The sequence below is a fragment of the Bos mutus genome, chromosome 6 (assembly GCF_027580195.1).
Source record: "Bos mutus isolate GX-2022 chromosome 6, NWIPB_WYAK_1.1, whole genome shotgun sequence".
NCBI lineage: Eukaryota > Metazoa > Chordata > Mammalia > Artiodactyla > Bovidae > Bos > Bos mutus.
In genome coordinates this window covers 70,422,565-70,436,399 of record NC_091622.1, presented here as the reverse complement: position 1 = coordinate 70,436,399, position 13,835 = coordinate 70,422,565, and the positions used below count along the sequence as shown (strand labels likewise).

Here is a 13,835-nt window from a genome sequence, read left to right as displayed (position 1 = left end):
TACATATCGTAGCTCTTGCCACTGTGGGCTGCGACTGGCTGCTCACCTGTTTTTCATTCCATAGGGTGCACACTCCTCGAGGGCAAGCCCTGGCTCTCATGGTCTGTATTAAATACCCTGAACCCAGCACATGGAGGGACTCCATTGTGAACATTCTGAATCTTAGGAAGGAGATTCCTAAGTTCCTCTTAGGAAGGAGAGGGGGTTAAGAATAGGAGATTTGGAGTCATAGTCACCCGAGCTCAAAACCTCGCTCTGTTGCTTATTTGCTATGTGCTTTTTCAAAAGAATTATTGATACTGCTAAACCTATCTCCTCCTCTGCAAAATAGGGTATAGGCGCATCATACCAGCTCGCAGGGTGGTTGTAAAGATTCAGTGAGGTTTGCAGCATGTAGCCTGCTTAGCGGACTCCATGGCATATGAGAAAGTGCTTGGTGAAAATACTACCACCAAAGACTTGCTGCGGGCAATTCTGTTCCCAAGTCCTGCAGTGTTTTTATCACACTCCTGGACGCAAGACAGCAGGGGTATCCTTCAGGATCTACTGCCGTGTGGTTACCAGGGAAACCACCCTCAAAGCCTGCACTCGGGGCTCTGGCACCGCTGAGAGGCCCAGCACTAGGCAGGCCACAAGCTCTGACCTTGTTTAGCTGCTGCCTCCCTCCACCTCCACCCTCAGCTTCTCACCCTTCTAGACCCAGCTCCTGGGTCAGTCCGTCTCTGTAACCTTACCTTGGCACCCAGAACAGATGAATCCCTCCCCTTGACCCTGGAGACACGTCACCCTCGCACTTACAGTTGGCTGTCTCCCCTGCCAGCCTCTGAGCACTGGGAACTCAGGGACCACGCCTCCCTCATCTTCATCTCTCAGTACCTACTTTACACTTGGCATTTAGTAGGCCATCAGCCAATGCTTCTAAAAGCAAAATGTAGGCAGTGCTGTAAACATTTACTTAGAACCCTTCTACCTCTTGACTCCCGTTTCTCCATCCTGGTTACATCCCTCGGAAGAGCAATACAAAGGGAAAGAAGTGGGCAGCGATGCCCTTTCAACACAGTCTAAGCTCAGAAGCGCGCAGCAGGGAGATATTCATTGTTAAATCATCAGTACAAGTGGCCTTTGAATAGAGACAGGAGGGAAGTAAGTCCTGTGGGGACACTCCAGCCAGCCAGTGTGAAGTTGTGGTTTGAGGTAAGTTTGGCCAAGTACTTGCTCCTTTGATATGGACAGCTCTCCCTCGAAGAGTGGTCCACGGGGAGGCACCTCCCCCATCCTCCAGATTTTGTATGGATGGAGCTTTGAAACAGTCCCTGATAATTTTTGCCTCTCAAGTCCCCTGCCAGTACTGTGTTAAAAGAGTAAAAAAGAATTCACAAAGTTCAAAGGAATGTCAAGGTGGGACAGATCTATAGCAAATCCACTGTTCATCTCAAAGGATACGTCCTTGGAGCCGTAGAGGTGAGTCCTCTGGACTGGGCAGCTGCTTCCAGTAGGAATGTATTTATGTGTATGTGCCCAGGGGTCTGCGGGGAGGTTGTAACTGAGCTCTTGTTCTGCTCTGGACCTTACACACAGGGAAGATGGTCTCATGGTGTGAGAAACCTCCAAATTTTCTAGGGCCAAGTTTATTTTTTTTAATTTTATTTTATTTTTAAACTTTACAATATTGTATTAGTTTTGCCAAATATCGAAATGAATCCGCTACAGGTATACCTGTGTTCCCCATCGTGAGCCCTCCTCCCTCCTCCCTCCTCATACCCTCCCTCTGGGTCGTCCCAGTGCACCAATAAGAGATCATTCTTGGTATTACAGTCTGTAGTTCCAGGGGCAAGCAATGCTAATCAGAGTTAGGTCCTATACTGTTGCGAGATGGAAGCTGGAGGTCGAGGTGGTACACAAGACAGAGAGGCCATTTCCTCATCTCTGCCTTCTTCTGGGGGGCAGGGGGACGAGGATGAGCATGGCTGGATCTTGTCTGCAAAGATCAGAGATAGAAACCCCCCAAATTAATTACAGAATTGTGAGTTCTGTAAGAAGCGGTGACCTTCCCTGTCCTGGTTAGCAGTGCCAAAGCTTCCTGACCTAGTACACCTGACCTGAGCAGAGCACAGCCACACAGAGACGAAGGACCAAAGACCACTCCTGGCTGGTCTCTGAGGGGCCCAGAAGATGTACTGAGCCTGTGGATTAGGGCTGCAGACTGTGTATCAGATCCAGGGCCCCAGGCTTGCCAGGAAGTGCCAGAGTGATGACCAAAGAAGTACATTCTATCAGGGGATGCAGATTTGGGGCTAGTACTCATGGATCAGAAGTCAATGGAATCAAGTGTCTCTTTATTAGATACTGTTAGAGTTTCCATCTGCAACCACAATGAAGTATACAGTTTACAAGATAGATTAGTGGCCAGGAGTTTACAGGAAAGAGGCTAAATATATTTTATCATAACCAGTCCCAAAGGGAGACTTTCCCCAGTCCCCACCCTCAGATCAATGTCAGAGGAGTAACTATCAGAAAGAGGACAGAGGGGGAAAGACCCCATCAGAACTAGCCGCAGCCACCTATGTTGGGAGGGGCCACTTTGAATTAAATATACAACATTGAAAATTTAAAATGAACAGAACTAAGTCTTGGTAACTAGAATGAGACTGTTATAATTACCAAAAGTGAATTAAAAGTTATAGGATTTGACTGAGATGCCTTAAAGGGAGCCACCACCCAGTGGGAAAACGGGGACTTTGATAGAAGACAATGGGAAAAAAGCTGGAAAAAAAAAATCAATTCACGCTTCTGTGCTATTGAGTCAGATTGCTTCCTAAACTGGTCATGTGTGTATGTATGTGTGTATAGCTATGCTCTGCTTTTTCTAAAAGTTATTCAAGTGACTTTAAAAGATGAATGTGTCTATACAAGGTCAATTCATTTGTAGATAACCCAGTACCATGACTGGGTTTGGGTTAAGAACTTCTTTAGAGCATGAATGGAGAAGGGAATGGCAACTCACTCCAGTATTCTTGCCTGGAGAGTCCCATGGACAGAAGAGTCTGGCAGGCTACAGTCCATGGGGTTGCAAAGAGTTGAACACCACTGACTAACACACACTCGGAGCATGAACTTTGTCCATTAAGTTTGAACATCACCCAGTTCATTGGCTTAACCAAAGGGGGTATAACACAAACCCCATCAATGAGAATGACAGCGTGGCTGTGGTCACAACACGAGTTAACCGTGCTCCTTGTACTTAGGATACTGTTATGCATTCATGCTTTTTACTAGTATGAAAAATCCTGCAGAAGTCTTTCTGGATATGAGCTTCCTGACACTCTCCTGAATGTGTTTACTGGTGTTTTGTGGGTTTGTGGGGGAAGCATCTTCTCCTTGGTGGTGCTTCAGTGGTGCTGTGTCAGCTGAAGCTGCCCACTGAAGCTAAAGGAAGAAGTCTTTCTGGAGGAGGTCACAGAAATCTTGTGGGCTTTCTTTTAAAATAAATTTAGATCTACAGAAGAGAAAATAGTACAGAACGTTACATATTATAAATACATCTTTTGTTTCCAGAACATTACCGACTGGGGACACTTCAACGTTTACTTACATAACAAATTGCCAGACGCAGGTATTAGTTTCTGCTAACCCCTCCCCCCAACCCTGCCCAGTCCATAATGTGTTAATATCTAACATATTCATAGCGTGTACATGTGTGCTAAGTGGCTTCAGCCATGTCCAACTCTTTGCGACCCTATGATTGTATCCTGCCAGGCTCCTCTGTCCATGGGATTCTCCAGGCAAGAATACTGGAGTGGGTTGCCATGTCCTCCTCCAGGGGCTCTTCCTGGCCCAGGGATGGAATCCATGTCTCTTATGTCTCCTGCATTAGCAGGCGGGTTCTTTATTTCTAGCGCCCCTGGGAAGCCCACTCATAGTACATTTGTCAAAACTAAGAAATTAACAATCCTATTGACTAAATAAAGACTTTACCCAGTTTCTCCATGAGTGCCCCTTTCTGTTCTAGTATTCAATCCAGGCTACCCACATCGCATCCTGTTGTCTGATTTCTGTACTTTTAGAGGAGACAACTTCCAAGGTGAGGCTTCTCCTCCTGAAGTCTGTTTCCCTGGCCGCTGGACTTGGCATCAGGAGAAAAGGGTGGAGGCCAAGAATATGCAGTGCAGGTCTTTAAACCTCTCTGCCTAGAGGTCATAAGTCAACCAGAAGGCTCCTGCCCAGTTGCCTGTACCCCTCCCCATCTTATCAAGTCGCCTGAGACGGATTCTGGTGGTTCCTGCAGTTTTTATTTGAAAGGGCCTGGCTAAAGTAGCGAAGTGTCTGGATTCTACCTCCACTGGATTGAGAAGATGCTGAAGCGCCAGAAACAGGAGGCTGGACTTTATGTTCTGCTGCCGCCACCTTCCAGTCTTTCCCCTTCTTCCTTTCAACTTCTGCTTCTCCAGACAGGCATTTGCCTCTTTGCTGGCAAGTCCATTTCTTTTTTACCCTGCTCTTCTCTGTATTCAAGGAGCTAATGCCTGCAAACCCCATGCCCCTTTGCCAACAGAGAAGGACGAGCTCAGCCCAAGGGAGGCACTGGCCAGAGACCAGGGAGCAGAAGGAAGAGATACCTCCCTCCCCCTCTCTGCTTGTGGGGGCAGCTCTAGGAGTGGCCGGGCAGCTCTTCATGGCTCCCTCTCTTGCCAGGGGCCCTGCTCTGGCTCTGATGCCCCCTCTGCCCTTTTCCCCTCCAGCAGTCAAAGTGGTAGCTACTCCCCACTGTTGCTCATCTCTGGGTTGCTTCAATGTCTCCTATGTGGCTTTTAAACTTTTCTGACACCTTTGTAACTAGTTCTCCATATTAAGTACCCTCTATAAAAACTACCTGGGGTGGATTCTGTTTTCCTTGCCAGACTGTAAGATTGGTACAGATACCCCAATCATCACTTCCTTCTCCTCCTTTCCTGCACTAGCAGAGGAACTGGGGGGGACAAAGCCCCACTAATTCTGCTCAAGGGATTTGTCATCACAGGCAGGGAAGGGGCTTCTGGGCTCAGTGGCATAAATGTGGACAGAAAGCCCTACTTTATTCCTTCATCTTAAGCTCTTGCCAATAACCCTGAGTGTGACCTGGTGATAAGCGCTGGTCTGTATTCCATCAAACCAAGAAAATATTGCATTCAAGTATTCTTCACCTATAAAAATGGCAATTTCACTTGACTCTACTTAATAGAGAAAGAAGCAGATAAGGAATAGATAACAAGTAAATTGTCCATGATGACTTACAGCAAATAATAAGGCTAACACTTACTGTTTAACATGTGGAAGGCATCCTAAGGTACTTTAAATAGTAGTAACACTGGAAAATTCATCCACGATGCCTGATCTAAGTGTTTTGTGTATATTGAGTCATTTAATCTTCAAAAAACCCTGCAAGGTCAGTACTACTTCGTCCTGTTTTATAGATTAGGCACAGAGAGGTTAAATAACTTGCCTAAAGTCACACTATAAGTGGCAGGGTCAGGATTTCAAGCCTGGGAGCTTGGCTCAGAAACATATTCCCTGCCCCATGACACTATACATTGTCTTGAAGCAGATATTGTTACATCCACTTTACAGATGGGAAACTGAGAATCAGAGAGGTTGGACAACTTGCCCTAAGTCACACAGCTGCTGCTGCTGCTGCTGCTAAGTCGCGTCAGTCGTGTCCGACTCTGTGCGACCCCGTAGACGGCAGCCCACCAGGCTCCCCTGTCCCTGGGATTCTCCAGGCAAGAACACTGGAGTGGGTGGCCATTTCCTTCAACGCATGAAAGTGAAAAGTGAAAGTGAAGTCACTCAGTTGTGTCCAACTCTTTGCGACACCATGGGCTGCAGCCCACCAGGCTCCTCCATCCATGGGATTTTCCAGGCAAGAGATGTGCTAAAATGCCATTAGAACCCAGTGCCATCCAACTGCAAAGCATAAATGCTCCCCCCTTCCATGTTCCATCTCTCTCCGGCTTGCCCTGAGAGGTCTCTACCACTCCTCTTCACTGGGCTCCCTTGTCTCTGCCACAAAAGATAATAATGTACATATTTCATTGCATCTGCACATCAAAAACTCTTGCAGCATTTATTGAGTTTTCTTCTCTGTGGTGCCCAGGAGACTTACTTGTGTGTATAACCAATTTCGAAGTAAATCACTGTGTTTGTGTTAAGACCTCTGCCACGTACAGGGTCTAAGTAGCTCTTTTGTTCCCAGACCTGTTCTCACTCCCTCTACCTACGCCTTCAAAAATTGGGCATTTAATATGGCCTTGATTACACAGTTTATGTTTTATATTTGTGTAGTGCCAAGAAGCACAGGTATTATTTCTATGGATAGTAAGCTTCTATTCTGTTTCTTAGAAATGCAGGGCAGGATTTGTATGATATTTTTCTGTTCAAAGATCAGAAATGTTAATACGAAAGATCAAGATGTTAATACTATCAACGTTGAACTGCAAGGGGTTGTAGTACTTAAATTGGCCACAGGAGGGCTCTATTTCTTTGTCCCGCAGGTCCACAGCAATAACAGCTTTTGGGGCCACAGATGTGAAATGCTATTCTGGACACAGCAATTAAACCACACGTAGTGCAATTTATCAAAAATAAGTGAAATTGTTTGTTTAATGGAATTATAAATTCTATCATTTCTTTAATCTCCAAATACAAAGAGGAAAACCTTTTAATAAAATGAATTTGTTTTCCAACAGGAATTCACAGGAATCTCCCCATTCCTATTTGGATAGTAGTCTTGAAAAATACTAATTCCATATTAAATTACTTAAACCCCCCCCCTTTTTTGTGATTGAGTGTTCCAATGAATCTTTCTGAAAAAATGGATAATAACTGAAATGCTGCCTAATCTTGAACGTCATTCTAAGGCTGGATATCAGTCAGGGTCTATGCAGGAAAACAAAAACCACATTTGAAATTTCAACAGAAAGAATTGAAGATGGAGAATTGATCACACAGGTGTGAGAGGGCTGAGGGAGCAAAAAGGGGACAACCGAGGTAATCAACATCATTACCGGTGAGAGTAGCAACTGCTCTCGGGGCTGAGGAAACAGAGGAGGAGGTGGGATTATCAAAACCTAGATGCTCCAGGGAAGGGACTTGGTTATGCCTGTACTCCTAAGAGGGTGAAAGGAAGCTGTTTTAAGCAACTCTGACACTGGATGGACCTCGTCAATGCCAAGGTGAAGGGTCCCTGTGAGGCAAAGTTCTTAAGAGCAGCAGGCCTTTTGGTATCTCGCTAGTGCCCCCTACTGGCAGAGCACAACCAGGAGCCAACTGTCAAAAGAGAGGGGTCAGTCCTCACATCACTGAGCGGAACATCAGTTCAGCTCAGCTCAGTTCAGTGACTCAGTCCTGTCCGACTCTTTGCCACCCCATGAATCACAGCACGCCAGGCTTCCCTGTCCATCACCAACTCCCGGAGTTCACCCAGACTCACATCCATCGAGTCAGTGATGCCATCCAGCCATCTCATCCTCTGTCATCCCCTTCTCCTCCTGCCCCCAATCTCTCCCAGCATCAGAGTCTTTTCCAATAAGTCAACTCTTCGCATGAGGTGGCCAAAGTACTGGAGTTTCAGCTTTAGCATCATTCCTTCCAAAGAAATCCCAGGGCTGATCTCCTTCAGAATGGACTGGTTGGATCCCCTTGCAGTCCAAGGGACATAGAAAGGTAGTTTTGGAGCGCGGATCACTTGGCTATTCAGCTAAGGTACACACTTGTCCTACATGTTTAAAGTTCCATACAAAAATGATAGCTTCTTGGTTTGGCTGTAGATGATATCGTGTTCATTACCTTTTAGTATGGACATGGGTGTACTATGTAGTGGGTTTTCCCAAGTGTCACTAGTGGTAAAGAACCTGCCTGCCAATGCAGGAGATGTAAGACACCCAGGTTTGATCCCTGTGTTGGGAAGCCCCTGGAGAAGGGAATGGCAACCCACTCTAGTATTCTTGCCTGGAGAATCCCATGGACAGAGGAACCTGGTAGGCTACAGTCCATAGTGTTGCAAAGAGTTGGACACGACTAAAGCAACTTAGCATGAACTATGTAATAGGGACTTCCCAGGTGGCGCTAGAAGGAAAGGACTTGTCTGCCACTGTAGGAAACATAAGAGATGCAGATTGGATCCCTGGGTCAGGAAGATCCCCTGGAGAAGGAAATGGCAACTCACTCCAGTATTCTGACCTAAAGAATCCCATGGACAGAGGAGCCTGGTGGGCTACAGTCCATAGGGTTGCAAAGAGTCAGACACAACTGAAGCTACTTAGCATGCACGTACATAAAACAGCCACTTCCAAAATCAGATTCTAGCTGATGTACTATGTAATACCCTAGAGAATCCCTTAGTTCTAGAGAACGGTCTTGTATAATAGGAAACTGATGTCCCTCAGTACATAATGAGGATCCACCAGTACAGAAACCCCTTCTCCCCTAGCAAGTTCAGCAGGAAGGGGAGCACCGGTTGGCAGTCACGGCTTTCACATCAGTGCAGCAGTTCCATGTCACCTGACAGAAGTTTTTCTCCGTATGAAATTGGACCTCAGAGACAGAAGAGCCCAGAGTTGCAGGCACGGAAAGCAAATATGCTGTGAGTGGATATTCGGTGACATAGTGAGAAAAGCCACTCCCACTTTTACCCTTGATCCTGGACCTATGGCTTTGGGAGAAATGTATTGGCAAGTGATTCAAAGCATATGTGCTGCTGCAGCTAAGTCACTTCAGTCGTGTCCGACTCTGTACGACCCCATAAACGGCAGCCCACCAGGCTCCCCCGTCCCTGGGATTCTCCAGGCAAGAACACTGGAGTGGGTTGCCATTTCCTTCTCCAATGCATGAAAGTGAAAAGTGAAAGTGAAGTCGCTCAGTCTTGTCCCACCTTCAGCGACCCCATGGACTGCAGCCTACCAGGCTCCTCCATCCATGGGATTTTCCAGGCAGGAGTACTGGAGTGGGTTGCCATTGCCTTCTCCGCAAAGCATATGTGGCATCCTATTAATTAGAACTCTGACCTTCAGGTGATTCTCCCAAATTGGGCTGTAACTGAGTCTTCCACAGCCCATTCTGCCTTCTACAAGGCCAGCTGCTTCTGGGTGATGGGGTACATGATGAATGTCGAGTCGTGTCTGACTCTTTGTGACCCCATGGACTATACAGTCCCTGAAATTCTCTAGGCCAGAATACCGGAGTGAGTAGCCTTTCCCTTCTCCAGGGGATCTTCTCAACCCAGGGATCGAACCTAGGTCTCCCGCATTGCAGGCAGATTCTTTACCACTTGAGCCACAAGGGAAGCCCCTGATATGTGGTGAGCCCAGGGAATTTCATGGTGTGAACCCCATGCAACATCTTTTTCTCTAAGACCTGAGTCCCTTGGTCAGAAGCAATGCTATGTGGAATTCTATGCATGTAAATAAGGCATTATGCAAATGCGTTGATGAAAATCTTCGTTAAGCATGGGTTTTTTGATGGCCAGTACACATGTTGGCAGAGAATAAGCTGTTGGATAATAGCGTCCAATAAATCAAGTCAGATTTCACCCTCTGTCCTGTCCTTTACCATCTTCCCTACTTTCTTTTTTTGTTTCTAAATGGGATTTTCTGTTTATTTGAGGACAGATATTTATGAAGCCAGAGCCTTGTTGATACTGAGCTGAGTTTTCACCGTTATTGATGTGAGTCAAGTTTTCACCACGCCCACATTTCAACACATGTCTCTGTCAGAAAGTAAAATGGGGAAGGACAATGGGAGGGGAGGTCACATGTGCATTCAGAGGCAAATGTTTGCCTAAGATTGACTTGGCTTCAGTCTCAGTATTTATTTTGCTGAGCATCATGATTTCATGAAAAATGGTTATTCCACACCCATGCACGTTCAATTATCACCTATATTTGTGCTTCTCTAAGGAGAAGTATGTAAATACATTGCTTTCCCTCAAAATGACCAAGGACTAAAGCAATTTTCTATTTGTTCAATATTGTTATGGCAACACTGTTGATGTTTGGTGCTAGTTTTCAAGGTGATAATACCTTCAATGTTTTGTGCTAATACCAGACACAGCACTAACCCTGGGTGTTTTTATAAGCATTTAAAGAACTGAAACTCACTCCACCCCTGAACATCTTAGGACTGAAATTGTAAGGACCAATTCACAAGTGAGGGTTTATATAGAAGACACCATCCCCAAGCATCAATTCGGTTCTAGATGGTACCTTGCTTTCCTACAGGAGAAAAAAAAAACCCACCTTCTCTCCTTCTACTTTAGTTGGTTGACTTTTTCACATTTCAGTAGCTTGTTTTGTGGTCAAATTCCCTTCATTCTTATGACTATGGAAAGAAGAAGGTTGAATTTTCTTTAAATATATGTATTCATGATTTTTTTCCCACCAACATTTAATGAGGACCTGCTTTATACTGAGCACTGTGTAGGCACTGAAGATACCTCTGTTATCTTGCACACCAGCCTCAGTGAACCAGGAGACTGACAATAACAGAAACAAAAAACCTAATTCCTTGCGTCCTCTGCTCATGGGAATTCCAGGCTCATCCTTGCCTCTCCTGATTTGGGGATGTCCACATGCTTGCAAACAGCGGACTTCCTCTACTTCGCTCTAGGCTGACATACTTTGCATGACCTTGAATTCACCCTCTGTGACCTCACTTCTGGGGAACAAGTAAGGGAAGCACTGGTAAACCCTGACCATTGAAACCAGAACAGCTAGCTCTGCTGTCAGAGTCAAAGGGTGAGGGCAAGGCCAGAAACAGGAAATGACGCTGAAGCGGGCAGGAGCTGTGGGAAGTGAAGAGCGGGGGTCTAAATCTTGCCTTTTATAGGGTGTGGAGACAGGGCTATCACTCAGGATTCTTCACGTTGCTCACTGTCAGCTCCTGGACACTCCATTCACATAAATCACAGTGTGGCTGGCAGCAGCTCAAGACGTGCAGTGCTCGATCTACGCAACTGTGCTGGCCTTGCTCCCAGGCCTGGCTCGTTTTACCTTGGGCACTAGGGCTACTGTAGTGCCTGGAGGGCTTTACTTGGAAACCAGGATGGGGCAGACATACCAGCATCTTCCTCACCGCTCCATTTCCTTCTGCATCAGAATAAGTCAACTCTTTTCCACGTCAGTAGTTTTACCCACTCTCAGAGCTACTGCTGTGCTTAACCCTTGGTTTTATACTGAATCTAGTGATATCCACATTGCATTTATCTCAGGCTTTTTTTCTTTTAAAGGCTGCTTCTTCCTGGAAGAAGGCAGTCTGACGGTTCTCCCACTGTGGAGCCTCAGTTATCTTTAATACCTGCTTCAGTCCTCAGGCTTCAACTTCAACTTGGCCTTCAGCAATTGCCTTTCCTTAATGAGCGTTGTTCTCCTGTGCTGCCTCTGGAATATTCATATTAACTCCCGTTCCCGAAGCTGAACCAGTACTCAGCTTCTAGCTAAGTGTCTTTCCCTGAGGATATTTGATTCCTCATGCAAGCTGATGCCTCAACCCTTTATTCAGGTCCTCTGGTAGTCATTAGGCTAACTCACTACTGTGTCATCCTTCCAGGCATATGGTAGGATTGCACTTAACCCCCCTCTTAGAAGTTCCATGTAGCATGTGACTTGTTCAGTCAATGAAATGTGACAGATTATGACACTTCTGGGCAGAGGCTTTAGAATCTGGGGCATAATATGCCATGCCCTTTCCCCTGATGAGATGATCAAGAAGACACATGTGATGGTGAAGCCAAGAGTATCTGGGTCCTTGAACAACTAATGAGAGCCTGCCTGACAACCACGTTGGACATGTAACATGAGAAATAAACGTGGGTTGTGTGAAGAAACTGAAATTTTGAAGTTACTGCGGCCAAACCTTACCTATCCTGACAGACACAAGGTCCCTGAAAGTCTGGAACTGCAATGAGCACACACAACTCAGGCTTTAGTGCTCTGTGCTCTACCAAACCGATATGGTAGTCCAAAAAGCAGCCAAGTGAAAACGACAGCAATTATCCTTTACTGAAATCATTTCTCACCTTCACAGTCATCACTTCTGCCATCTTGAAAGAGGTCAATAGACTGATCTTGGGTGCTGTGACTGCCACAGTGATGCAACTGCAGAGAGGGAGGAAAGAAGGACAGTGGCACGCTGCCTTGCAGTCCTGGCTTACAGAAGAACTAAGCTGTTTCCAAAGGGCTTTATGGTTCACCTAAGCCAGAACAACAGGACTCTGGCTCATTGTCTGGAATGACAAAAGCAAACATCATTCCTGAGGCAGGAATATAACAAAAATGCCAAAGTTGGAAAGAGTGACTGTGCCCAGGGTTTCTTATTTGATTCCTTTGCTCCCAATCTTTCCTTTCTGCTCGTCCCCAGATGGGGACCATGATCCGTGATGCTCTCATCCAGGTATGGAATCTGGAGATTTATGACTACAACCAACAGATCTGTTTAGTTAAAATTGCTAAGTTGGCAAATTTCATTTTAGAGCCCTACCCTCCTCAATTCTCAGCCCTCTGAATATTCCCTGCTATATCAAGGCTCCTTCTGGAAATGCTGGCTATCAAACAGCCTCCCTTGGACTGTTGTTAGCTGGTAACTACTTCAACAAACAGCATTGCAGCATCTCTTCATTCTGCATGCCTCATGTGAGAGGCTCTGGGGGTAGAGAGATGGTAAGGTCACTGACTTACAGCCTCGCGCAGGGCTGATGGGTCATGTGCAATGGGCCCAGTCCAGCCTGCCACAGGCTTGGTGGAGTTTCTTGGAACACAGCCATGCCCATTCACTCACATGCCATCTGGGGCTGCTATGGGACTACCTCTACAGAAGTTAATATTGCAGTTGCAGTGGAGACCGTGTGGTCCACATAACCTAAAATATCTACCATCTGGTCATTTTCAGAAAAAGTTTGCTGACCCCTGTCGAGTGGACAATTGGCCTTCTAGGGGAGTTTGCATTGTTGTCACGATTCTCTTAAAGGACAATTCTGTGAGACTCAAGGGTATTATGTTAATGGGGGAAATTCAGGCATAGGGAGCTATTTTGAGGAAGGAAGTCATGTCTAGCTGCTGTCAAACCATACATGTCAGGCAGCTGCCTGCTCTATCAGTCCAGGAAAGTGGAGTACTGCTTCCAAATCCCTGTGCAAAACAGCGTGCGTAGTGGAGCAGAGGCTGCTTGGCTTTCATGGCTGGGGCTGGTTCCATGGAAGGAGAGGCGAGCACATCCTCTCTGTTGCTCCGGAGGCCCCTTGGCTTCAGGGTGGCCACAGGAGCCGCGTCTGCCTTCTTTACTCCTCTGGGTTTTCTGATGACGGCAGAGTGAATGATTTGTGAGCACTAAAGAAGGGTTTCATTCATAGCTCTCTCTCTCCACCGGCACAAATGGGGAGTTTCCATTGTTCTTTTTTTTTTTGTCCTGCTCAGGGGAAAATGGAAAAAACCAAGGCAGGCTCGGGTGGGAAGGCTTTTCCTGCACTGTGTTCACTCCAGGAGTAAGAAGATGGCTGGCTACCCTCTGAATCACCCAGGCTGTCACTGGCCAAGAAGAATCCTGCCCCTGAGAATAGGGGCCAAGCAAGTTTCCTTGCCAGAAGGTCTAACATCTTCTAAGCAACTTGGCCAGTGCTTACTCCTGAAATGGGGCCTGGGCTGAAGCCTCTGCCCTGCATGCGTGTCACCCGAGGGAGGCGGTCAGCACCGGGGCTGTGACTCCTCCCAAGGCTGCAGATGACACTTCTGGCCTGAAGCGAGCTGAGGAGGACCTCTTCTTATTCTGTGATGCTAAGGGGAGGAAAAGCACACAGGGCCTCTGAGCCCTTC

At 46.5% G+C, this 13,835-nt stretch overlaps 1 pseudogene; it reads right to left on the bottom strand.

Annotated features, from left to right (window-relative positions):
* The window catches only part of LOC102288292 (mitochondrial-processing peptidase subunit beta-like), a 57,389-nt pseudogene extending 44,599 nt beyond the window's left edge, over window positions 1-12,790 (bottom strand).
* Window positions 12,791-13,835: the final 1,045 nt, after the last annotated feature.